We start from the raw sequence: 17,878 nt of genomic DNA on the forward strand, positions 1-17,878 counted from the left end.
TTGTCGTCATTGTTTCATTGGAGCATCTTGGCGGTCATTGACGCCAGCGACCTCACCTCCGGAGGTCACTGGTTTCAGTTTCCCCGCTTTCAGGGTTTCCAGAGAGTCCGTCGCCAGTACCAGAGGAGAACCGTAGGCTAGAGGACCTACGTCGGGCAGGGGACGGCGACCGGGACAGAACGCGTTGTGGAGGAAACGTGTTCCGGCGTTCGCGATGTAATCCGGCGGAAATGTGTCCCGGCGTTCGGCGACGTAGTCCGCGATCCCCGGCGGTCGCTGTCCGTTTCGCGGGGGTGGCGCATCGGGCGGAAAGCCCCGCAGACCAGCTCCGTGATAATGGCAGATACGGTACACGTGCCCTTCCCATCCGCAGTGGAAGCAGAGGGGCCTGTGGGCAATATATATATATATATATATATATATATATATATATATATATAGATACGGGACGAGGGACTCGGTAAAGATACATATCAAGGTTGCAGTCGTCATTGCCAGTGCTATTCGGCTTTTTTTTCGAAATATTTAATAGGGCCGAATGACGTGTGCTTGTCACGTTTCTTTTGATTCATTGATAAATAAGCGAAAATATAAGTCGAGAAAAAATCCGCCGTTTTCCGGGAGCGGGACTCGAACCCACATCTCCGCATGACCGGTGCGGTGCGTTAGCCATTACGCTATCCCCACAGCGGCTTCTCTCTCGACTTTAAAGCGGGGGTTTATATTTACAAGAGCTCTGAGGCCGGTCAACTAGCGCCGCCCCTCGACTACCGCGGGAGACGTAGAACGTCTTCTTTCCCAGCGGCCGCCACGTAGAACGTGGTCGGAGGTCGGGGTTAGCAATTGGCATATCCGAACTGCTGGAGCCAGTGCCTCGTAATGCATGTAGCAGAACAGAGAGATACGGGACGAGGGACTCGGTAAAGATACATATCAAGGTTGCAGTCGTCATTGCCAGTGCTATTCGGCTTTTTTTTCGAAATATTTAATAGGGCCGAATGACGTGTGCTTGTCATGTTTCTTTTGATTCATTGATAAATAAGCGAAAATATAAGTCGAGAAAAAATCCGCCGTTTTCCGGGAGCGGGACTCGAACCCACATCTCCGCATAACCGGTGCGGTGCGTTAGCCATTACGCTATCCCCACAGCGGCTTCTCTCTCGACTTTAAAGCGGGGGTTTATATTTACAAGAGCTCTGAGGCCGGTCAACTAGCGCCGCCCCTCGACTACCGCGGGAGACGTAGAACGTCTTCTTTCCCAGCGGCCGCCACGTAGAACGTGGTCGGAGGTCGGGGTTAGCAATTGGCATATCCGAACTGCTGGAGCCAGTGCCTCGTAATGCATGTAGCAGAACAGAGAGATACGGGACGAGGGACTCGGTAAAGATACATATCAAGGTTGCAGTCGTCATTGCCAGTGCTATTCGGCTTTTTTTCGAAATATTTAATAGGGCCGAATGACGTGTGCTTGTCACGTTTCTTTTGATTCATTGATAAATAAGCGAAAATATAAGTCGAGAAAAAATCCGCCGTTTTCCGGGAGCGGGACTCGAACCCACATCTCCGCATAACCGGTGCGGTGCGTTAGCCATTACGCTATCCCCACAGCGGCTTCTCTCTCGACTTTAAAGCGGGGGTTTATATTTACAAGAGCTCTGAGGCCGGTCAACTAGCGCCGCCCCTCGACTACCGCGGGAGACGTAGAACGTCTTCTTTCCCAGCGGCCGCCACGTAGAACGTGGTCGGAGGTCGGTGTTAGCAATTGGCATATCCGAACTGCTGGAGCCAGTGCCTCGTAATGCATGTAGCAGAACAGAGAGATACGGGACGAGGGACTCGGTAAAGATACATATCAAGGTTGCAGTCGTCATTGCCAGTGCTATTCGGCTTTTTTTTCGAAATATTTAATAGGGCCGAATGACGTGTGCTTGTCACGTTTCTTTTGATTCATTGATAAATAAGCGAAAATATAAGTCGAGAAAAAATCCGCCGTTTTCCGGGAGCGGGACTCGAACCCACATCTCCGCATAACCGGTGCGGTGCGTTCGCCATTACGCTATCCCCACAGCGGCTTCTCTCTCGACTTTAAAGCGGGGGTTTATATTTACAAGAGCTCTGAGGCCGGTCAACTAGCGCCGCCCCTCGACTACCGCGGGAGACGTAGAACGTCTTCTTTCCCAGCGGCCGCCACGTAGAACGTGGTCGGAGGTCGGGGTTAGCAATTGGCATATCCGAACTGCTGGAGCCAGTGCCTCGTAATGCATGTAGCAGAACAGAGAGATACGGGACGAGGGACTCGGTAAAGATACATATCAAGGTTGCAGTCGTCATTGCCAGTGCTATTCGGCTTTTTTTTCGAAATATTTAATAGGGCCGAATGACGTGTGCTTGTCACGTTTCTTTTGATTCATTGATAAATAAGCGAAAATATAAGTCGAGAAAAAATCCGCCGTTTTCCGGGAGCGGGACTCGAACCCACATCTCCGCATAACCGGTGCGGTGCGTTCGCCATTACGCTATCCCCACAGCGGCTTCTCTCTCGACTTTAAAGCGGGGGTTTATATTTACAAGAGCTCTGAGGCCGGTCAACTAGCGCCGCCCCTCGACTACCGCGGGAGACGTAGAACGTCTTCTTTCCCAGCGGCCGCCACGTAGAACGTGGTCGGAGGTCGGGGTTAGCAATTGGCATATCCGAACTGCTGGAGCCAGTGCCTCGTAATGCATGTAGCAGAACAGAGAGATACGGGACGAGGGACTCGGTAAAGATACATATCAAGGTTGCAGTCGTCATTGCCAGTGCTATTCGGCTTTTTTTTCGAAATATTTAATAGGGCCGAATGACGTGTGCTTGTCACGTTTCTTTTGATTCATTGATAAATAAGCGAAAATATAAGTCGAGAAAAAATCCGCCGTTTTCCGGGAGCGGGACCCGAACCCACATCTCCGCATAACCGGTGCGGTGCGTTAGCCACTACGCTATCCCCACAGCGGCTTCTTTCTCGACTTTAAAGCAGGGGTTTATATTTACAAGAGCTCTGAGGCCGGTCAACTAGCGCCGCCCCTCGACTACCGCGGGAGACGTAGAACGTCTTCTTTCCTTCTTCTTCTTCTTTACCGTCTTCTTTACCGAGTCCCTCGTCCCGTATCTCTCTGTTCTGCTACATGCATTACGAGGCACTGGCTCCAGCAGTTCGGATATGCCAATTGCTAACCCCGACCTCCGACCACGTTCTACGTGGCGGCCGCTGGGAAAGAAGACGTTCTACGTCTCCCGCGGTAGTCGAGGGGCGGCGCTAGTTGACCGGCCTCAGAGCTCTTGTAAATATAAACCCCCGCTTTAAAGTCGAGAGAGAAGCCGCTGTGGGGATAGCGTAATGGCTAACGCACCGCACCGGTTATGCGGAGATGTGGGTTCGAGTCCCGCTCCCGGAAAACGGCGGATTTTTTCTCGACTTATATTTTCGCTTATTTATCAATGAATCAAAAGAAACGTGACAAGCACACGTCATTGGGCCCTATTAAATATTTCGAAAAAAAAGCCGAATAGCACTGGCAATGACGACTGCAACCTTGATATGTATCTTTACCGAGTCCCTCGTCCCGTATCTCTCTGTTCTGCTACATGCATTACGAGGCACTGGCTCCAGCAGTTCGGATATGCCAATTGCTAACCCCGACCTCCGACCACGTTCTACGTGGCGGCCGCTGGGAAAGAAGACGTTCTACGTCTCCCGCGGTAGTCGAGGGGCGGCGCTAGTTGACCGGCCTCAGAGCTCTTGTAAATATAAACCCCCGCTTTAAAGTCGAGAGAGAAGCCGCTGTGGGGATAGCGTAATGGCTAACGCACCGCACCGGTTATGCGGAGATGTGGGTTCGAGTCCCGCTCCCGGAAAACGGCGGATTTTTTCTCGACTTATATTTTCGCTTATTTATCAATGAATCAAAAGAAACGTGACAAGCACACGTCATTGGGCCCTATTAAATATTTCGAAAAAAAAGCCGAATAGCACTGGCAATGACGACTGCAACCTTGATATGTATCTTTACCGAGTCCCTCGTCCCGTATCTCTCTGTTCTGCTACATGCATTACGAGGCACTGGCTCCAGCAGTTCGGATATGCCAATTGCTAACCCCGACCTCCGACCACGTTCTACGTGGCGGCCGCTGGGAAAGAAGACGTTCTACGTCTCCCGCGGTAGTCGAGGGGCGGCGCTAGTTGACCGGCCTCAGAGCTCTTGTAAATATAAACCCCCGCTTTAAAGTCGAGAGAGAAGCCGCTGTGGGGATAGCGTAATGGCTAACGCACCGCACCGGTTATGCGGAGATGTGGGTTCGAGTCCCGCTCCCGGAAAATGGCGGATTTTTTCTCGACTTATATTTTCGCTTATTTATCAATGAATCAAAAGAAACGTGACAAGCACACGTCATTCGGCCCTATTAAATATTTCAAAAAAAAAGCCGAATAGCACTGGCAATGACGACTGCAACCTTGATATGTATCTTTACCGAGTCCCTCGTCCCGTATCTCTCTGTTCTGCTACATGCATTACGAGGCACTGGCTCCAGCAGTTCGGATATGCCAATTGCTAACCCCGACCTCCGACCACGTTCTACGTGGCGGCCGCTGGGAAAGAAGACGTTCTACGTCTCCCGCGGTAGTCGAGGGGCGGCGCTAGTTGACCGGCCTCAGAGCTCTTGTAAATATAAACCCCCGCTTTAAAGTCGAGAGAGAAGCCGCTGTGGGGATAGCGTAATGGCTAACGCACCGCACCGGTTATGCGGAGATGTGGGTTCGAGTCCCGCTCCCGGAAAACGGCGGATTTTTTCTCGACTTATATTTTCGCTTATTTATCAATGAATCAAAAGAAACGTGACAAGCACACGTCATTCGGCCCTATTAAATATTTCGAAAAAAAGCCGAATAGCACTGGCAATGACGACTGCAACCTTGATATGTATCTTTACCGAGTCCCTCGTCCCGTATCTCTCTGTTCTGCTACATGCATTACGAGGCACTGGCTCCAGCAGTTCGGATATGCCAATTGCTAACCCCGACCTCCGACCACGTTCTACGTGGCGGCCGCTGGGAAAGAAGACGTTCTACGTCTCCCGCGGTAGTCGAGGGGCGGCGCTAGTTGACCGCCCTCAGAGCTCTTGTAAATATAAACCCCCGCTTTAAAGTCGAGAGAGAAGCCGCTGTGGGGATAGCGTAATGGCTAACGCACCGCACCGGTTATGCGGAGATGTGGGTTCGAGTCCCGCTCCCGGAAAACGGCGGATTTTTTCTCGACTTATATTTTCGCTTATTTATCTATGAATCAAAAGAAACGTGACAAGCACACGTCATTCGGCCCTATTAAATATTTCGAAAAAAAAGCCGAATAGCACTGGCAATGACGACTGCAACCTTGATATGTATCTTTACCGAGTCCCTCGTCCCGTATCTCTCTGTTCTGCTACATGCATTACGAGGCACTGGCTCCAGCAGTTCGGATATGCCAATTGCTAACCCCGACCTCCGACCACGTTCTACGTGGCAGCCGCTGGGAAAGAAGACGTTCTACGTCTCCCGCAGTAGTCGAGGGGCGGCGCTAGTTGACCGGCCTCAGAGCTCTTGTAAATATAAACCCCCGCTTTAAAGTCGAGAGAGAAGCCGCTGTGGGGATAGCGTAATGGCTAACGCACCGCACCGGTTATGCGGAGATGTGGGTTCGAGTCCCGCTCCCGGAAAACGGCGGATTTTTTCTCGACCTATATTTTCGCTTATTTATCAATGAATCAAAAGAAACGTGACAAGCACACGTCATTCGGCCCTATTAAATATTTCGAAAAAAAAGCCGAATAGCACTGGCAATGACGACTGCAACCTTGATATGTATCTTTACCGAGTCCCTCGTCCCGTATCTCTCTGTTCTGCTACATGCATTACGAGGCACTGGCTCCAGCAGTTCGGATATGCCAATTGCTAACCCCGACCTCCGACCACGTTTTACGTGGCGGCCGCTGGGAAAGAAGACGTTCTACGTCTCCCGCGGTAGCCGAGGGGCGGCGCTAGTTGACCGGCCTCAGAGCTCTTGTAAATATAAACCCCCGCTTTAAAGTCGAGAGAGAAGCCGCTGTGGGGATAGCGTAATGGCTAACGCACCGCACCGGTTATGCGGAGATGTGGGTTCGAGTCCCGCTCCCGGAAAACGGCGGATTTTTTCTCGACTTATATTTTCGCTTATTTATCAATGAATCAAAAGAAACTTGACAAGCACACGTCATTCGGCCCTATTAAATATTTCGAAAAAAAAGCCGAATAGCACTGGCAATGACGACTGCAACCTTGATATGTATCTTTACCGAGTCCCTCGTCCCGTATCTCTCTGTTCTGCTACATGCATTACGAGGCACTGGCTCCAGCAGTTCGGATATGCCAATTGCTAACCCCGACCTCCGACCACGTTTTACGTGGCGGCCGCTGGGAAAGAAGACGTTCTACGTCTCCCGCGGTAGTCGAGGGGCGGCGCTAGTTGACCGGCCTCAGAGCTCTTGTAAATATAAACCCCCGCTTTAAAGTCGAGAGAGAAGCCGCTGTGGGGATAGCGTAATGGCTAACGCACCGCACCGGTTATGCGGAGATGTGGGTTCGAGTCCCGCTCCCGGAAAACGGCGGATTTTTTCTCGACTTATATTTTCGCTTATTTATCAATGAATCAAAAGAAACTTGACAAGCAGACGTCATTCGGCCCTATTAAATATTTCGAAAAAAAAGCCGAATAGCACTGGCAATGACGACTGCAACCTTGATATGTATCTTTACCGAGTCCCTCGTCCCGTATCTCTCTGTTCTGCTACATGCATTACGAGGCACTGGCTCCAGCAGTTCGGATATGCCAATTGCTAACCCCGACCTCCGACCACGTTCTACGTGGCGGCCGCTGGGAAAGAAGACGTTCTACGTCTCCCGCGGTAGTCGAGGGGCGGCGCTAGTTGACCGGCCTCAGAGCTCTTGTAAATATAAACCCCCGCTTTAAAGTCGAGAGAGAAGCCGCTGTGGGGATAGCGTAATGGCTAACGCACCGCACCGGTTATGCGGAGATGTGGGTTCGAGTCCCGCTTCCGGAAAACGGCGGATTTTTTCTCGACTTATATTTTCGCTTATTTATCAATGAATCAAAAGAAACGTGACAAGCACACGTCATTCGGCCCTATTAAATATTTCGAAAAAAAAGCCGAATAGCACTGGCAATGACGACTGCAACCTTGATATGTATCTTTACCGAGTCCCTCGTCCCGTATCTCTCTGTTCTTCTACATGCATTACGAGGCACTGGCTCCAGCAGTTCGGATATGCCAATTACTAACCCCGACCTCCGACCACGTTCTACGTGGCGGCCGCTGGGAAAGAAGACGTTCTACGTCTCCCGCGGTAGTCGAGGGGCGGCGCTAGTTGACCGGCCTCAGAGCTCTTGTAAATATAAACCCCCGCTTTAAAGTCGAGAGAGAAGCCGCTGTGGGGATAGCGTAATGGCTAACGCACCGCACCGGTTATGCGGAGATGTGGGTTCGAGTCCCGCTCCCGGAAAACGGCGGATTTTTTCTCGACTTATATTTTCGCTTATTTATCAATGAATCAAAAGAAACGTGACAAGCACACGTCATTCGGCCCTATTAAATATTTCGAAAAAAAAGCCGAATAGCACTGGCAATGACGACTGCAACCTTGATATATATATATATATATATATATATATATATATATATATATATATTGTTACGGTGACGCTCAGGCGTTAAGGGGTGAGCTCAGGGTTTATTTAAAAAACCTGGGTGAGGACCGTCGCTGAGCGTCGAGTCCGAGCCCTGGGTACGCGAAAAGCAGCTCGTTCTGTGACATAGTCAATGCCATCTACTGTGCACAACATTCAACAAGTTATGTAGCGTTACATTTCCCCCCTCCGCAGACGAAACCCGCCGGGTGATTCACTCTGCAGCACGAGGGTGATAAGTGTTTAGAAGGCGACGTGCACAAGTTGGGTCTTGCTGGACCGGCGGCCATGTCTTGTGAGGCGCGAAATGACGTAGGTCACGTCGCTTAAACGGTCGAGAATAACGAATCGGCAAGTGTAACGTGACAAAAACTTGCTACACAGTCCGCGTTTCCTAAAGGGAGTCCATAACCACACCAAATCACCTTTACAGAATGATACACTGCGGTGGCGAACGTCGTATCTCTGTTTAGACCACGTCTGTGATGCAAGGGTGCGCAGGCGAGCTAATCGGCGGGACTCTTCGGCCAGGCACAGAGTCTTGGCAACTGACTCCTCGTCGTGCAACCAGAATGGCAGGATGGTGTCCAGAGGAGTGCGTGGATTGCGTGCGTAGACGAGGTAGAAGGGACTGTAGCCGGTTGTTTCGTGCTTGGCCGTGTTGTACGCGGAAGTTATGAAAGGAAATATTTCATCCCAGTTTTTGTGGTCTGATGCCACGTACATTGACATCATGTTGAGAAGTGTTCAATTTTTGCGTTCAACACGTCCGTTGGTCTGCGGATGATATGGTGTAGCATGGCGAAACTGTGAGGTCCAAAGGCGAAGTAGCTCCTCTACAACATCCGCTATAAATTGGCGGCCACGATCACTAATAATCACGCGCGGAGCGCCATGCCTCAGAATCATAACATTTAGCAGGAACATAGAAACCGAGGCTGCTGAAGCTGTTGGTACAGCCGAAGTTTCTGCGTAATGCGTCAGGTTGTCCACGCAGACGATAACCCAGTGGTTTCCAGCTGGCGTCCGTGGAAGTGGGCCAACGAAATCAATCCCGACTTTCTCAAATAGAGCAGTGGGTGGATTCACAGGATGGAGGAGGCCGGGTGGTGTGGTTGCAGGACGCTTGTTGCGCTGACACTCCAGACAACTGGCGACGTATTTTTCAGTCGTGCGCCGCATGTTGGGCCAGTAAAAGCGTTCTTGTACGCGGTTTAATGTGCGAGTGAAGCCGAGGTGCCCAGACGTCATGTGATCATGCATAGCACGAAGCACAAACGGGCGCAGCCGCTCGGGTACAACGAGAAGGAACCGCGCTCCAGTCGCATTGTAGTTTGCTTTGTATAGCAGACCATCCCGAATAGAAAAGCGGTTGGGGGGGGGTGGAGTTACGAGCAGGGGCGGAGAAGGACGCTAGCTTGGGGTCACCTTTCTGTTCTCGCCGGAAGGTTTCTATGTCAGGGAATGTCTCGACGACTGCTGCAAGATAGTCGTCGAAATTGTCAGCGTCGCAGGTGGTAGATGAAACTGGGAGCGGGGAGAGGCAGTCAGCGTCGGTGTGTCGGCGGCTGCTTTTGTAAGAAACAAAGAAATCATATTCTTGGAGTCTGAGGGCCCAGCGGGCAAGCCGTCCAGATGGATCACGTAGTCCAACGAGCCAACATAAGGAGTGGTGGTCCGTAACAATTGTAAAAGGTCGTCCATAGATGTATGGGCGAAACTTATGCACAGCAAAGATGACAGCCAAACATTCTTGCTCAGTCACTGTATAATTGTTCTCAGGTTTGCTGAGCGTGCGGCTGGTGTAGGCAATCCCATGCTCAGTGCCGCGAAGTCTCTGCACAAGAACTGCTCCGATTCCGATGCCGCTGGTGTCCGTATGCACTTCTGTAGGAGCAGCCGGATCGAAATGACGTAGTATTGGCACCGACGTGAGAAGAAATTTCAGTTGAGAAAAGGAGGCTTCGCACTCAGATGTCCAGTAGAAAGGAGCCTTTTTGCGTAACAGAGAAGACAGAGGAGAAGCGAGCTCTGGAAAGGTTCGTACAAACCGACGAAAGTAGGAGCATAGCCCCAGGAAACTTCGTAGGTCGCGCACAGACTTTGGCAGCTTAAACTGACTCACGGCTTCAATCTTTTGTGGATCAGGTCTAACGCCATCTTTGTCGACTAGATGCCCAAACACTAAGGTCTGGCGCTCGCCGAAGCGGCATTTTTTTGAATACAGCACAAAGCCGGCTTTTTTTAGGCAGTTCAGGACCATGTCAAGGCGGGTGTTGTGCTCTTCAAAAGTGCGTCCAAAAATTACTCCGTCGTCGAGGTAGCACAGACAAATCTCCCACTTTAAACCGCGCAAAATTGTGTCCATGAACCATTCAAATGCAGCTGGGGCGTTACAAAGGCCAAACGGCATGACGTTAAACTCAAATAGCCCGTCAGGAGTCACAAAAGCCGTCTTCTCTTTGTGGGCCGGATCCATCGGAATTTGCCAGTAACCAGATCTTAAGTCAACTGACAAAAAGTAGGAGGCGGAGTGCAGACAGTCAATGACATCATCTATGCGAGGAAGAGGGTACACGTCCTTCTTTGTAAGTGCGTTCAGCCGTCTGTAGTCAAAACAGAATAGCCAGGAACCATCCTTCTTCTTCGCCAGGATTACCGGCGCTGCCCTAGGGCTAGCTGATTCCTGTACCACTCCCTTCTGTAGCATCTCGTTGACCTGGTCTGCCATGACCTTCCTCTCGCCAGGAGAAACCCGATACGGTTTTTGCCGGAGCGGGAGGGCGGTTCCGGTGTCTATGCTGTGGCGCGTGCGAGAAGGCGGGATTTCGGTCTTGTTGCCGGGGCTGGTCAAAAAGTCAAACACTGTCGCATGCCTTGAAAAGAGATGGGCTAACGCCTCCCTCTCGGCAGAAGAAATACCTTTGTTTATCATATTCAAAAGCTGTTCGTCACGCTTAGCGCAGTCACCCTTGAAATCGCAAGTTTCGTCACTCACTGTTGCAGGGGTACTCTGGTATCCTTTTCAAATAGCGCAAGCTTCATTGCTAGCGGCAGAACGGTACTAGAGGCTGAGCAGTTAACTGCGCATATGGAACTGCGCACACCGTGTACCGAAATCAAACAGTGCGGCAACAAAACGTCCTTCTTGACGCAGTTCGGCAGAATGGGCTCAACAATTGCACAAAAGGAAGGCTCCACAGCACCGCAGACCATGACAGGTACAAAAAACGCCGATCGGGGAGGTAGAACCATGTCTTCCGAAACAACCAAAGCGTGTTCGCTCGAACGTGAAGATTATTCGGCAAGTGCAGAGTAAAGAACACTGCTTACACAGAGTTCGCCAGTCGCACAATCTAACTTAGCACCACATTCTTGCAAGAAGTCAATACCGAGAATAACTTCGTGTGTAGACTTCTGAAGTACCACAAATTCTGCTTTGAAGCTTTTGCCCCCTAATGACATATCCACTGTACAAGTACCAAGGGGCCACAACGGTTCACCACCAACGCCTCGAAATCTGGCACTGCGATCCCAGCTGAACATTACTTTAGCCCCAAAGCTGTCTTTAAATGCCTTACTCATCACAGAAACTGTTGCCCCAGTGTCAACCTAAGCCATCGTTGGCACACCATCAATTAAAACTTCAATCTTATTTTTTACCATGTAAACGGGCAGAGGTATATTTCGTAAAGGCTGCCCGGCGACCTCACCTCCATCGGCCGTGCCGGCTAGTTTCCCGGCGGTGGCGACATTGGACGGCGCCGAGGTGAGGGAGACTGGCGCTGTAGTAGAGGCGGTGGAGTCAAACTACTGTCCGAAGCGAGGGAGCCATTGCGTGGACCGGTCGGCTGGTCGTTATGTGTTGACGACAGTGGTGGATCCCATCTATTGCCAGGGTTGAGGTCATTAGGCCCAGGAAACGTGAACGTGGGATCGTCGTTGGGTCCTTGGCGCCGACGGCGACAAAACCGCGAAATATGGCCGACTAGTCCACATCGATAGCAGGTGGGTGGTCCGCGACGAGGAGACTGCTCACCAGGCGAGAATTGCCTTCTTGGAAAACTCGAGCGATGGTGCTTTTCCGGGTAGTAGACGCGCTGTGTACGATGGGAATCACCATGAAAATCTTCCCGTGGCTGGTAGTGGGGCGCCATAGTGTACACGCACCTTCGCTGGTAGTCGTCCACGTCAGCAACGTTGACTGACGGCTGTGAGGAGCCAAAATGTGTTGTTGAATGGCAACAAGTAGGTGACGCATCGCGGAGGAAGCTTCCATTGCGAGAGGGTGTCCCACAACGAGTTACGTCTCCATGCCGCAGGAGCTCCTCCCGAACGATTTGTCGGATAGTAGCAGAAAGGTCGGCAGACGAGCTGACGTCCACGCTGGCCACCGTTGTGACGTTGGCCAGTCGGCCAAACTTAGCCGTAATTCTACGCGCCTTCAAAGTTTCAAACGTACAGCAGTGGCGAATCACATCGGTGACCGTATTCAAGTTGTCCTTGCCGATAAGGAAATTATATACGTCTTCTGCGATCCCCTTGAGGACATGCCCAACTCTGTCATCTTCTGGCATGCTGGCGTCAACGATCTGGCACAGCTTGAGGATTTCCTCAGTGTAAGTTGTACACGTTTCCCCCGGCACTTGCGCTCTCTGGAGAAGCGTCTGCTCGGCCCTCCTCTTCTTCGCTATCGAGTCACCAAATCCCTTCCTAATTTCTTCAACAAACCGTTCCCATGTGGTCAACGCTGCCTCGTGGTTTTCAAACCACGTCAGTGCTGTCTCGTCCAAGTAGATTTCGACGTTCGTGCGTCGGGCCACAGCGTCCCAAGCGGTTATACTTACTCACTCTTTCATAATGAGCGAGCCATTCATCCACGTCTTATCCGGCCTTCCCTGAAAATGACCGGGGTTCCCGATGGGGCTGCCAGCTGCCCGTCGGTGGTGTCTCGGAACTGCCTGCAGGCGGAGCCATCATTTCTTGGGTGGGCGGGAGGCTAGCAACGCGAAGGCTTCGGCGCAGATCCAGGGACTCTGTTGTCCGCGGCGTCGTACCCCGCACCTCTCACCAAAAACTGTTACGGTGACGCTCAGGCGTTGAAGGGTGAGCTGAGGGTTTAGTTAAAAAACCTGGGTGAGGAACGTCGCTGAGCGTCGAGTCCGAGCCCTGGATACGCGAAAAGCACCTCGTTCTTCTCTTCGTCGCCCCGCCCGGCGTTTTCGCCGGCGGGATTGGCCTGTGACATAGTCCATGCCATCTACTGTGCACAACATTCAACAAGTTATGTAGCGTTACAATATATATATATATATATACATATATATATATATACAAATGTATTTGTCTATATATATACAGTAATCCATCGTAATAGCGAAGCGAAATCACTTTACTCGATCGAAATATCGCTTTATTAGACATTTTTTCTGTTCCCAACCCAGACACATGCATTTTAGACAGCATCACTCGAAGTCCAAGAAGAGATTGACCACGTAGAGCGAAGTGGCGAGCGGAGGAGGCGTGGTCGTGCGTCGGCGGGCTGTCACCATGGCGGGTCAAATCAAGCTGGTATTTCCCCGGCGCTCTTATTGAGCTGGTAATGCTTGGCTCGCCCCATTTGACTTTATAAAAATGGTCCAAGTGTGTTGTAGGGCCATTGAATTTTGTTCCTAGACATTGGTCAATGACGTGTACGCGACTGTGTACGAACAGCAACAAACTCGAATCGTAGAATTAGCAGTGTCGTAGACAACCGGGCGCCAAAAAACTTTTGTGTTGCAAACTTGACGCGGCAAACCTCAGGAAAACATTGCCCGTGATCATGCAAAACCCATAGTGCAAAACCGCTCCGTTTTCATGATTGCGCTGTGCAGCCACAATGAGCCGATAATCGCTTTTTAGCTCAACAAACACAACCTCAGACTCGAGCTACGGCGTTTGCGGCGCTTTTCATCTCGAAACTGTGGTAGCGTGCGCGAATGGATTACCAGGGGAGAGAATCTAAGCTAACAATGATACCGCAGCCTTCTACCCAGAATATATTATCCAAGCTTGCTGGTCATATTTGGTTTCGTGTAGCGTCTGTGCTAAAGAACGCTGTTCAGACACGAAACCATAACCGTCTACTAGGGGTCGCCAACTGATGGAAGAATATTGCCGCGGACCATACATTGGGTGTGTTTATTTGTGTTTTGCTTTTACCGCCCGGCTGCGCCGGTCTGTGTTATCTCTGCGCCAAGGGAAGCGCGTGTTCCATTCTTTCTTTCTGTGCCGCATGTGTTATCTGTCGTGATAGGGAGAGCATTCCGATCTAACGTGAACAGCCCAGAATAATCTTCTTGGATCTACTATGTTCTCGATGTGAATCGACGTTTCGAGAACCACGCGCGCCGAAAGATAAAAAGCCTGCAGAGCAGACGCCGGGGCATTCGATTCGACGACACTCGCCTGTGCAAGTCACTTTGTTGACCGCTGCTTCGCCGCCTCTGTATTCTTTTGAGTTGTTAGGGGAGCACAAGTTCGCTCCAATAAACGTGTTTCTCATTCAAGACAACTGCATCGTTCTTGTCTTCGCGACATCTGGTGGAGGTGCGGGGTACTAAGTCTTTATGCCCTCTACGACATCTCGAAGCCGCCAAGCCAGTCCAACCAGAGAAAGCCCCCGACTGCAAGGATTGCTACCCGAGTTCGGTCTTCTGCCAGAAGGGCCCAAGAGAAGGAACGCTGCAACCAACACCATGGTGCAAGAAACAACGTCGCCAATCATCCTGCAGCAGCCCCGAGAACCGCCATCGTTCCGGGGAGCCCCCGCTGAAGACCCCGAAGAATGGTTGGAGAAGCTGGAGCGCGTCCGCATCTTCAACAGGTGGGACGACGAAGAAACTTTCCGGCATGTCTTCTTTTACTTAGAAGATGCTGCTCGAACTTGGTTCGAGAACCATGAGAGCTCTTTGACCGACTGGACTCAATTCAAAAGGGAGTTCCTTAAGACTTTCACTACCGTGGTGAGAAAAGAGCGAGCTGCGCTTTTGCTTGAAACTCGAACGCAGCACCCCAACGAAGGAGTCGTGATTTTCGTTGAGGACATGAAGCGACTTTTTCGTCGTGCGGACCCTGAAATGACCGAGGAAAAGAAGCTCCGGTTTCTAATGCGAGGAGTGAAGCAAGAGCTTTTTGCTTGTCTAGTCCGTAACCCTCCGAAGACAGTGGCGGAATTCGCGTCTGAGGCGGCCGCGATGGAGAAGACGCTAGAAATTCGAACAAGGCAGTACGACCGCCCTGTCAACGCGCTGTTCTCGGAGACCATCGGTGCCGCAAATGGAAGCTCCGATACATTGCGAGAGACCATCCGAGCAGTGGTTAGGGAGGAGCTTCGGAAGCTTTTTCCAACGACGCCGCAACCTCAAGTGGCTTCCCTGACCGACGTAATCCGAGAAGAAGTCCAAAACGCACTGCGAACTTCTACGCCATCGGAAGCACCCCGCGAACCACAAGCCATGACCTACTCCTCGGCTGTTCGTCAACCCCGCCCTGCTCCAACCCGTCGTCAAGAGGCCGAGCCATACCGCCGTCCAATGCCGCCCGCCCGACGCCTTGTAGACCAATACCAGACGCCAAGGAAGACCGACGTGTGGCGAACGCCCGATAATCGCCCGCTGTGCTACCACTGCGGAGAGGCCGACCACATCTACCGTCGCTGTCCCTACAAGAGGCTCGGTTTGCGAGGGTTCTCCGTCGACGCCCCACGCCCCCGATACGGCCAGCGCCCTGCTGAGATCGAAGAATACCTCTCCAACACCAACCGAGGACCAGCCCGCTTCAACCGTTCACCGTCGCCCTACCCGTATCAGTCACCGAACCGCCGCAGCACTGCTGACTTCTCACGTGGAAGGTCCCCCAGCCCACGTGGGGGAAACTAAAAGCAGCAACTTCGGGAGGTAAAGTTGCACAACGGCGGAAAAATGAAAACCCTCCAACGACGCAGCGACTCGCTGAAGACCATCATTCACGACATGCCCTCAACCCGACGACCCGACCTAGCCCTGACGAGACTCCTGAACACGACGACAGCTACACGGCGCGACACGTACCCGACCTGACCGAGACGTCCGTTGAGAAGACGACGACAACGACGATGCACAGTGCCCGACCGTCAACACGTACAAGCAGAGATACGACGCCCCGACGAACCCGGAACTCGAGGAAGACTGCATCTGACGTCAAGGTGTCCATCGATGGCTTTGACGTAGTCGCCCTCGTAGACACGGGAGCTGACTATTCGGTAATGAGCGGACCATTTGCGTCTAAACTGAAGAAAGTTATGACCAGATGGGACGGTCCGCACATACGCACAGCAGGAGGCCACCTCGTGACGCCAAGTGGAACGTGCACATCGCGCGTCACCATAGACGGCACAACGTACCCTGCGGCGTTCGTCATTCTGCCTAACTGCTCCCGCGACGTAATTCTTGGAATGGACTTTTTGATGGACAACGGTGCAATAATCGATCTGCAGACCAAGTCAATAACTTTTTCCCCCAATCACTCCATGACGCCGGAACCGAACCCCGAACGACGTGCTGCTGTAAGGATTGCCGATGATCATGTCACCCTGCCACCCCGCGCAAGCTTGATGGTCGCAGTCTACTGTGAAGATGCTGCTCCTGACGTCGACGCTATCGTAGACACCGATCAAAGGGTGCTTCTCAACCGTGGTGTGTCGGTCGCAAGAGGCATTGCGCGCTTCAAGGAACACCAATCCCACATTTTGGTTACGAATTTCACTGAGGAGTACCAGCATTTAAACAAGGGCGCGGCAATTGCATTCCTCGAAGAAGCGCAAGAAGCAAGTTACGTGATCGCGGTCGCCGACTTTGAACGCACACCCGTAGAAACCTTCAAGCTCCCGCAGCCTTTCGACGTGAATCCGGCGCTACCGCAAGAACCACGGAACAAGTTATTGGCTTTGCTGCGTCGCTATAGCGAATGTTTTTCGTCGAGCGCAAAACTACGTCAGACCCCTCTAGCGAAGCACCGAATAATAACCGAAGATGGAGCCCGACGCACCCGACAGTCACCGTACCGCGTCTCTTCACACGAACGGGAAGCCATCCGGACTCAAGTCGACGACATGCACAGCGACGACATTATACAGCCCTCGAAAAGCCCCTGGGCTGCGCCCGTCGTACTCGTAAAGAAAAAAGACGGCACATTAAGGTTTTGTGTTGACTACCGGCGACTGAACAAAATCACGAAAAAGGACGTGTACCCCCTGCCACGAATCGACGACGCCCTCGACCACCTCTGCCATGCGAGGTACTTCTCATCGATGGATCTGAAGACAGGCTACTGGCAAATTGAAGTGGACGAGAGAGATCGAGAGAAGACTGCACTCATAACCCCGGATGGCCTATACGAGTTCAAGGTGATGCCGTTTGGGCTATGCACGGCACCAGCAACGTTCCAAAGAGTCATGGACACTGTGCTAGCTGGCCTGAAGTGGCACACCTGCCTCGTATACCTCGACGACGTTGTGGTATTCTCTAGGACTTTCGACGATCACCTCGCAAGGTTGCAGTCTGTACTCGAGGCCATCCGTACGTCGGGGTTAACGCTGAAGCCTGAAAAGTGCCGCTTCGCGTACGAGGAACTGAAGTTTTTGGGCCATGTCGTCAACGCCGCGGGAGTCCTGCCTGACCCGTTGAAAACTTCAGCCATAGCGAACTTCCCAAGGCCGAAAGATAAGAAGGGCGTGTGCAGGTTTCTTGGACTGTGCGCATACTACCGGCGCTTCGTCGCAAACTTCGCACGCATTGCAGAGCCGCTCACGCGCTTGACGAAAGACAGCACCCCTTTCAGCTGGGAAGACGACCAAGAAAAGGCATTCTGCGAGCTGCAAAAACATCTGCAAAGCCCGCCCGTGCTCGCGCATTTCGACGAAAACGCCGACACGGAAATACACACGGACGCCAGTGATATAGGCTTGGGTGCCGTCCTTGTCCAAAAACAAAGCGGGTGCGAAAACGTAATCGCCTATGCCAGCCGTGGTCTGTCGAAGGAGGAGAAAAAATACTCTGCCTCCGAAAAAGAGTGCTTGGCTATTATATGGGCCATTTCGAAA

This window comes from Haemaphysalis longicornis, unplaced genomic scaffold (genome assembly GCF_048455015.1).
Source record: "Haemaphysalis longicornis isolate Haplotype H1 unplaced genomic scaffold, Haemaphysalis longicornis Haplotype H1 scaffold_7, whole genome shotgun sequence".
Lineage (NCBI taxonomy): Eukaryota > Metazoa > Arthropoda > Arachnida > Ixodida > Ixodidae > Haemaphysalis > Haemaphysalis longicornis.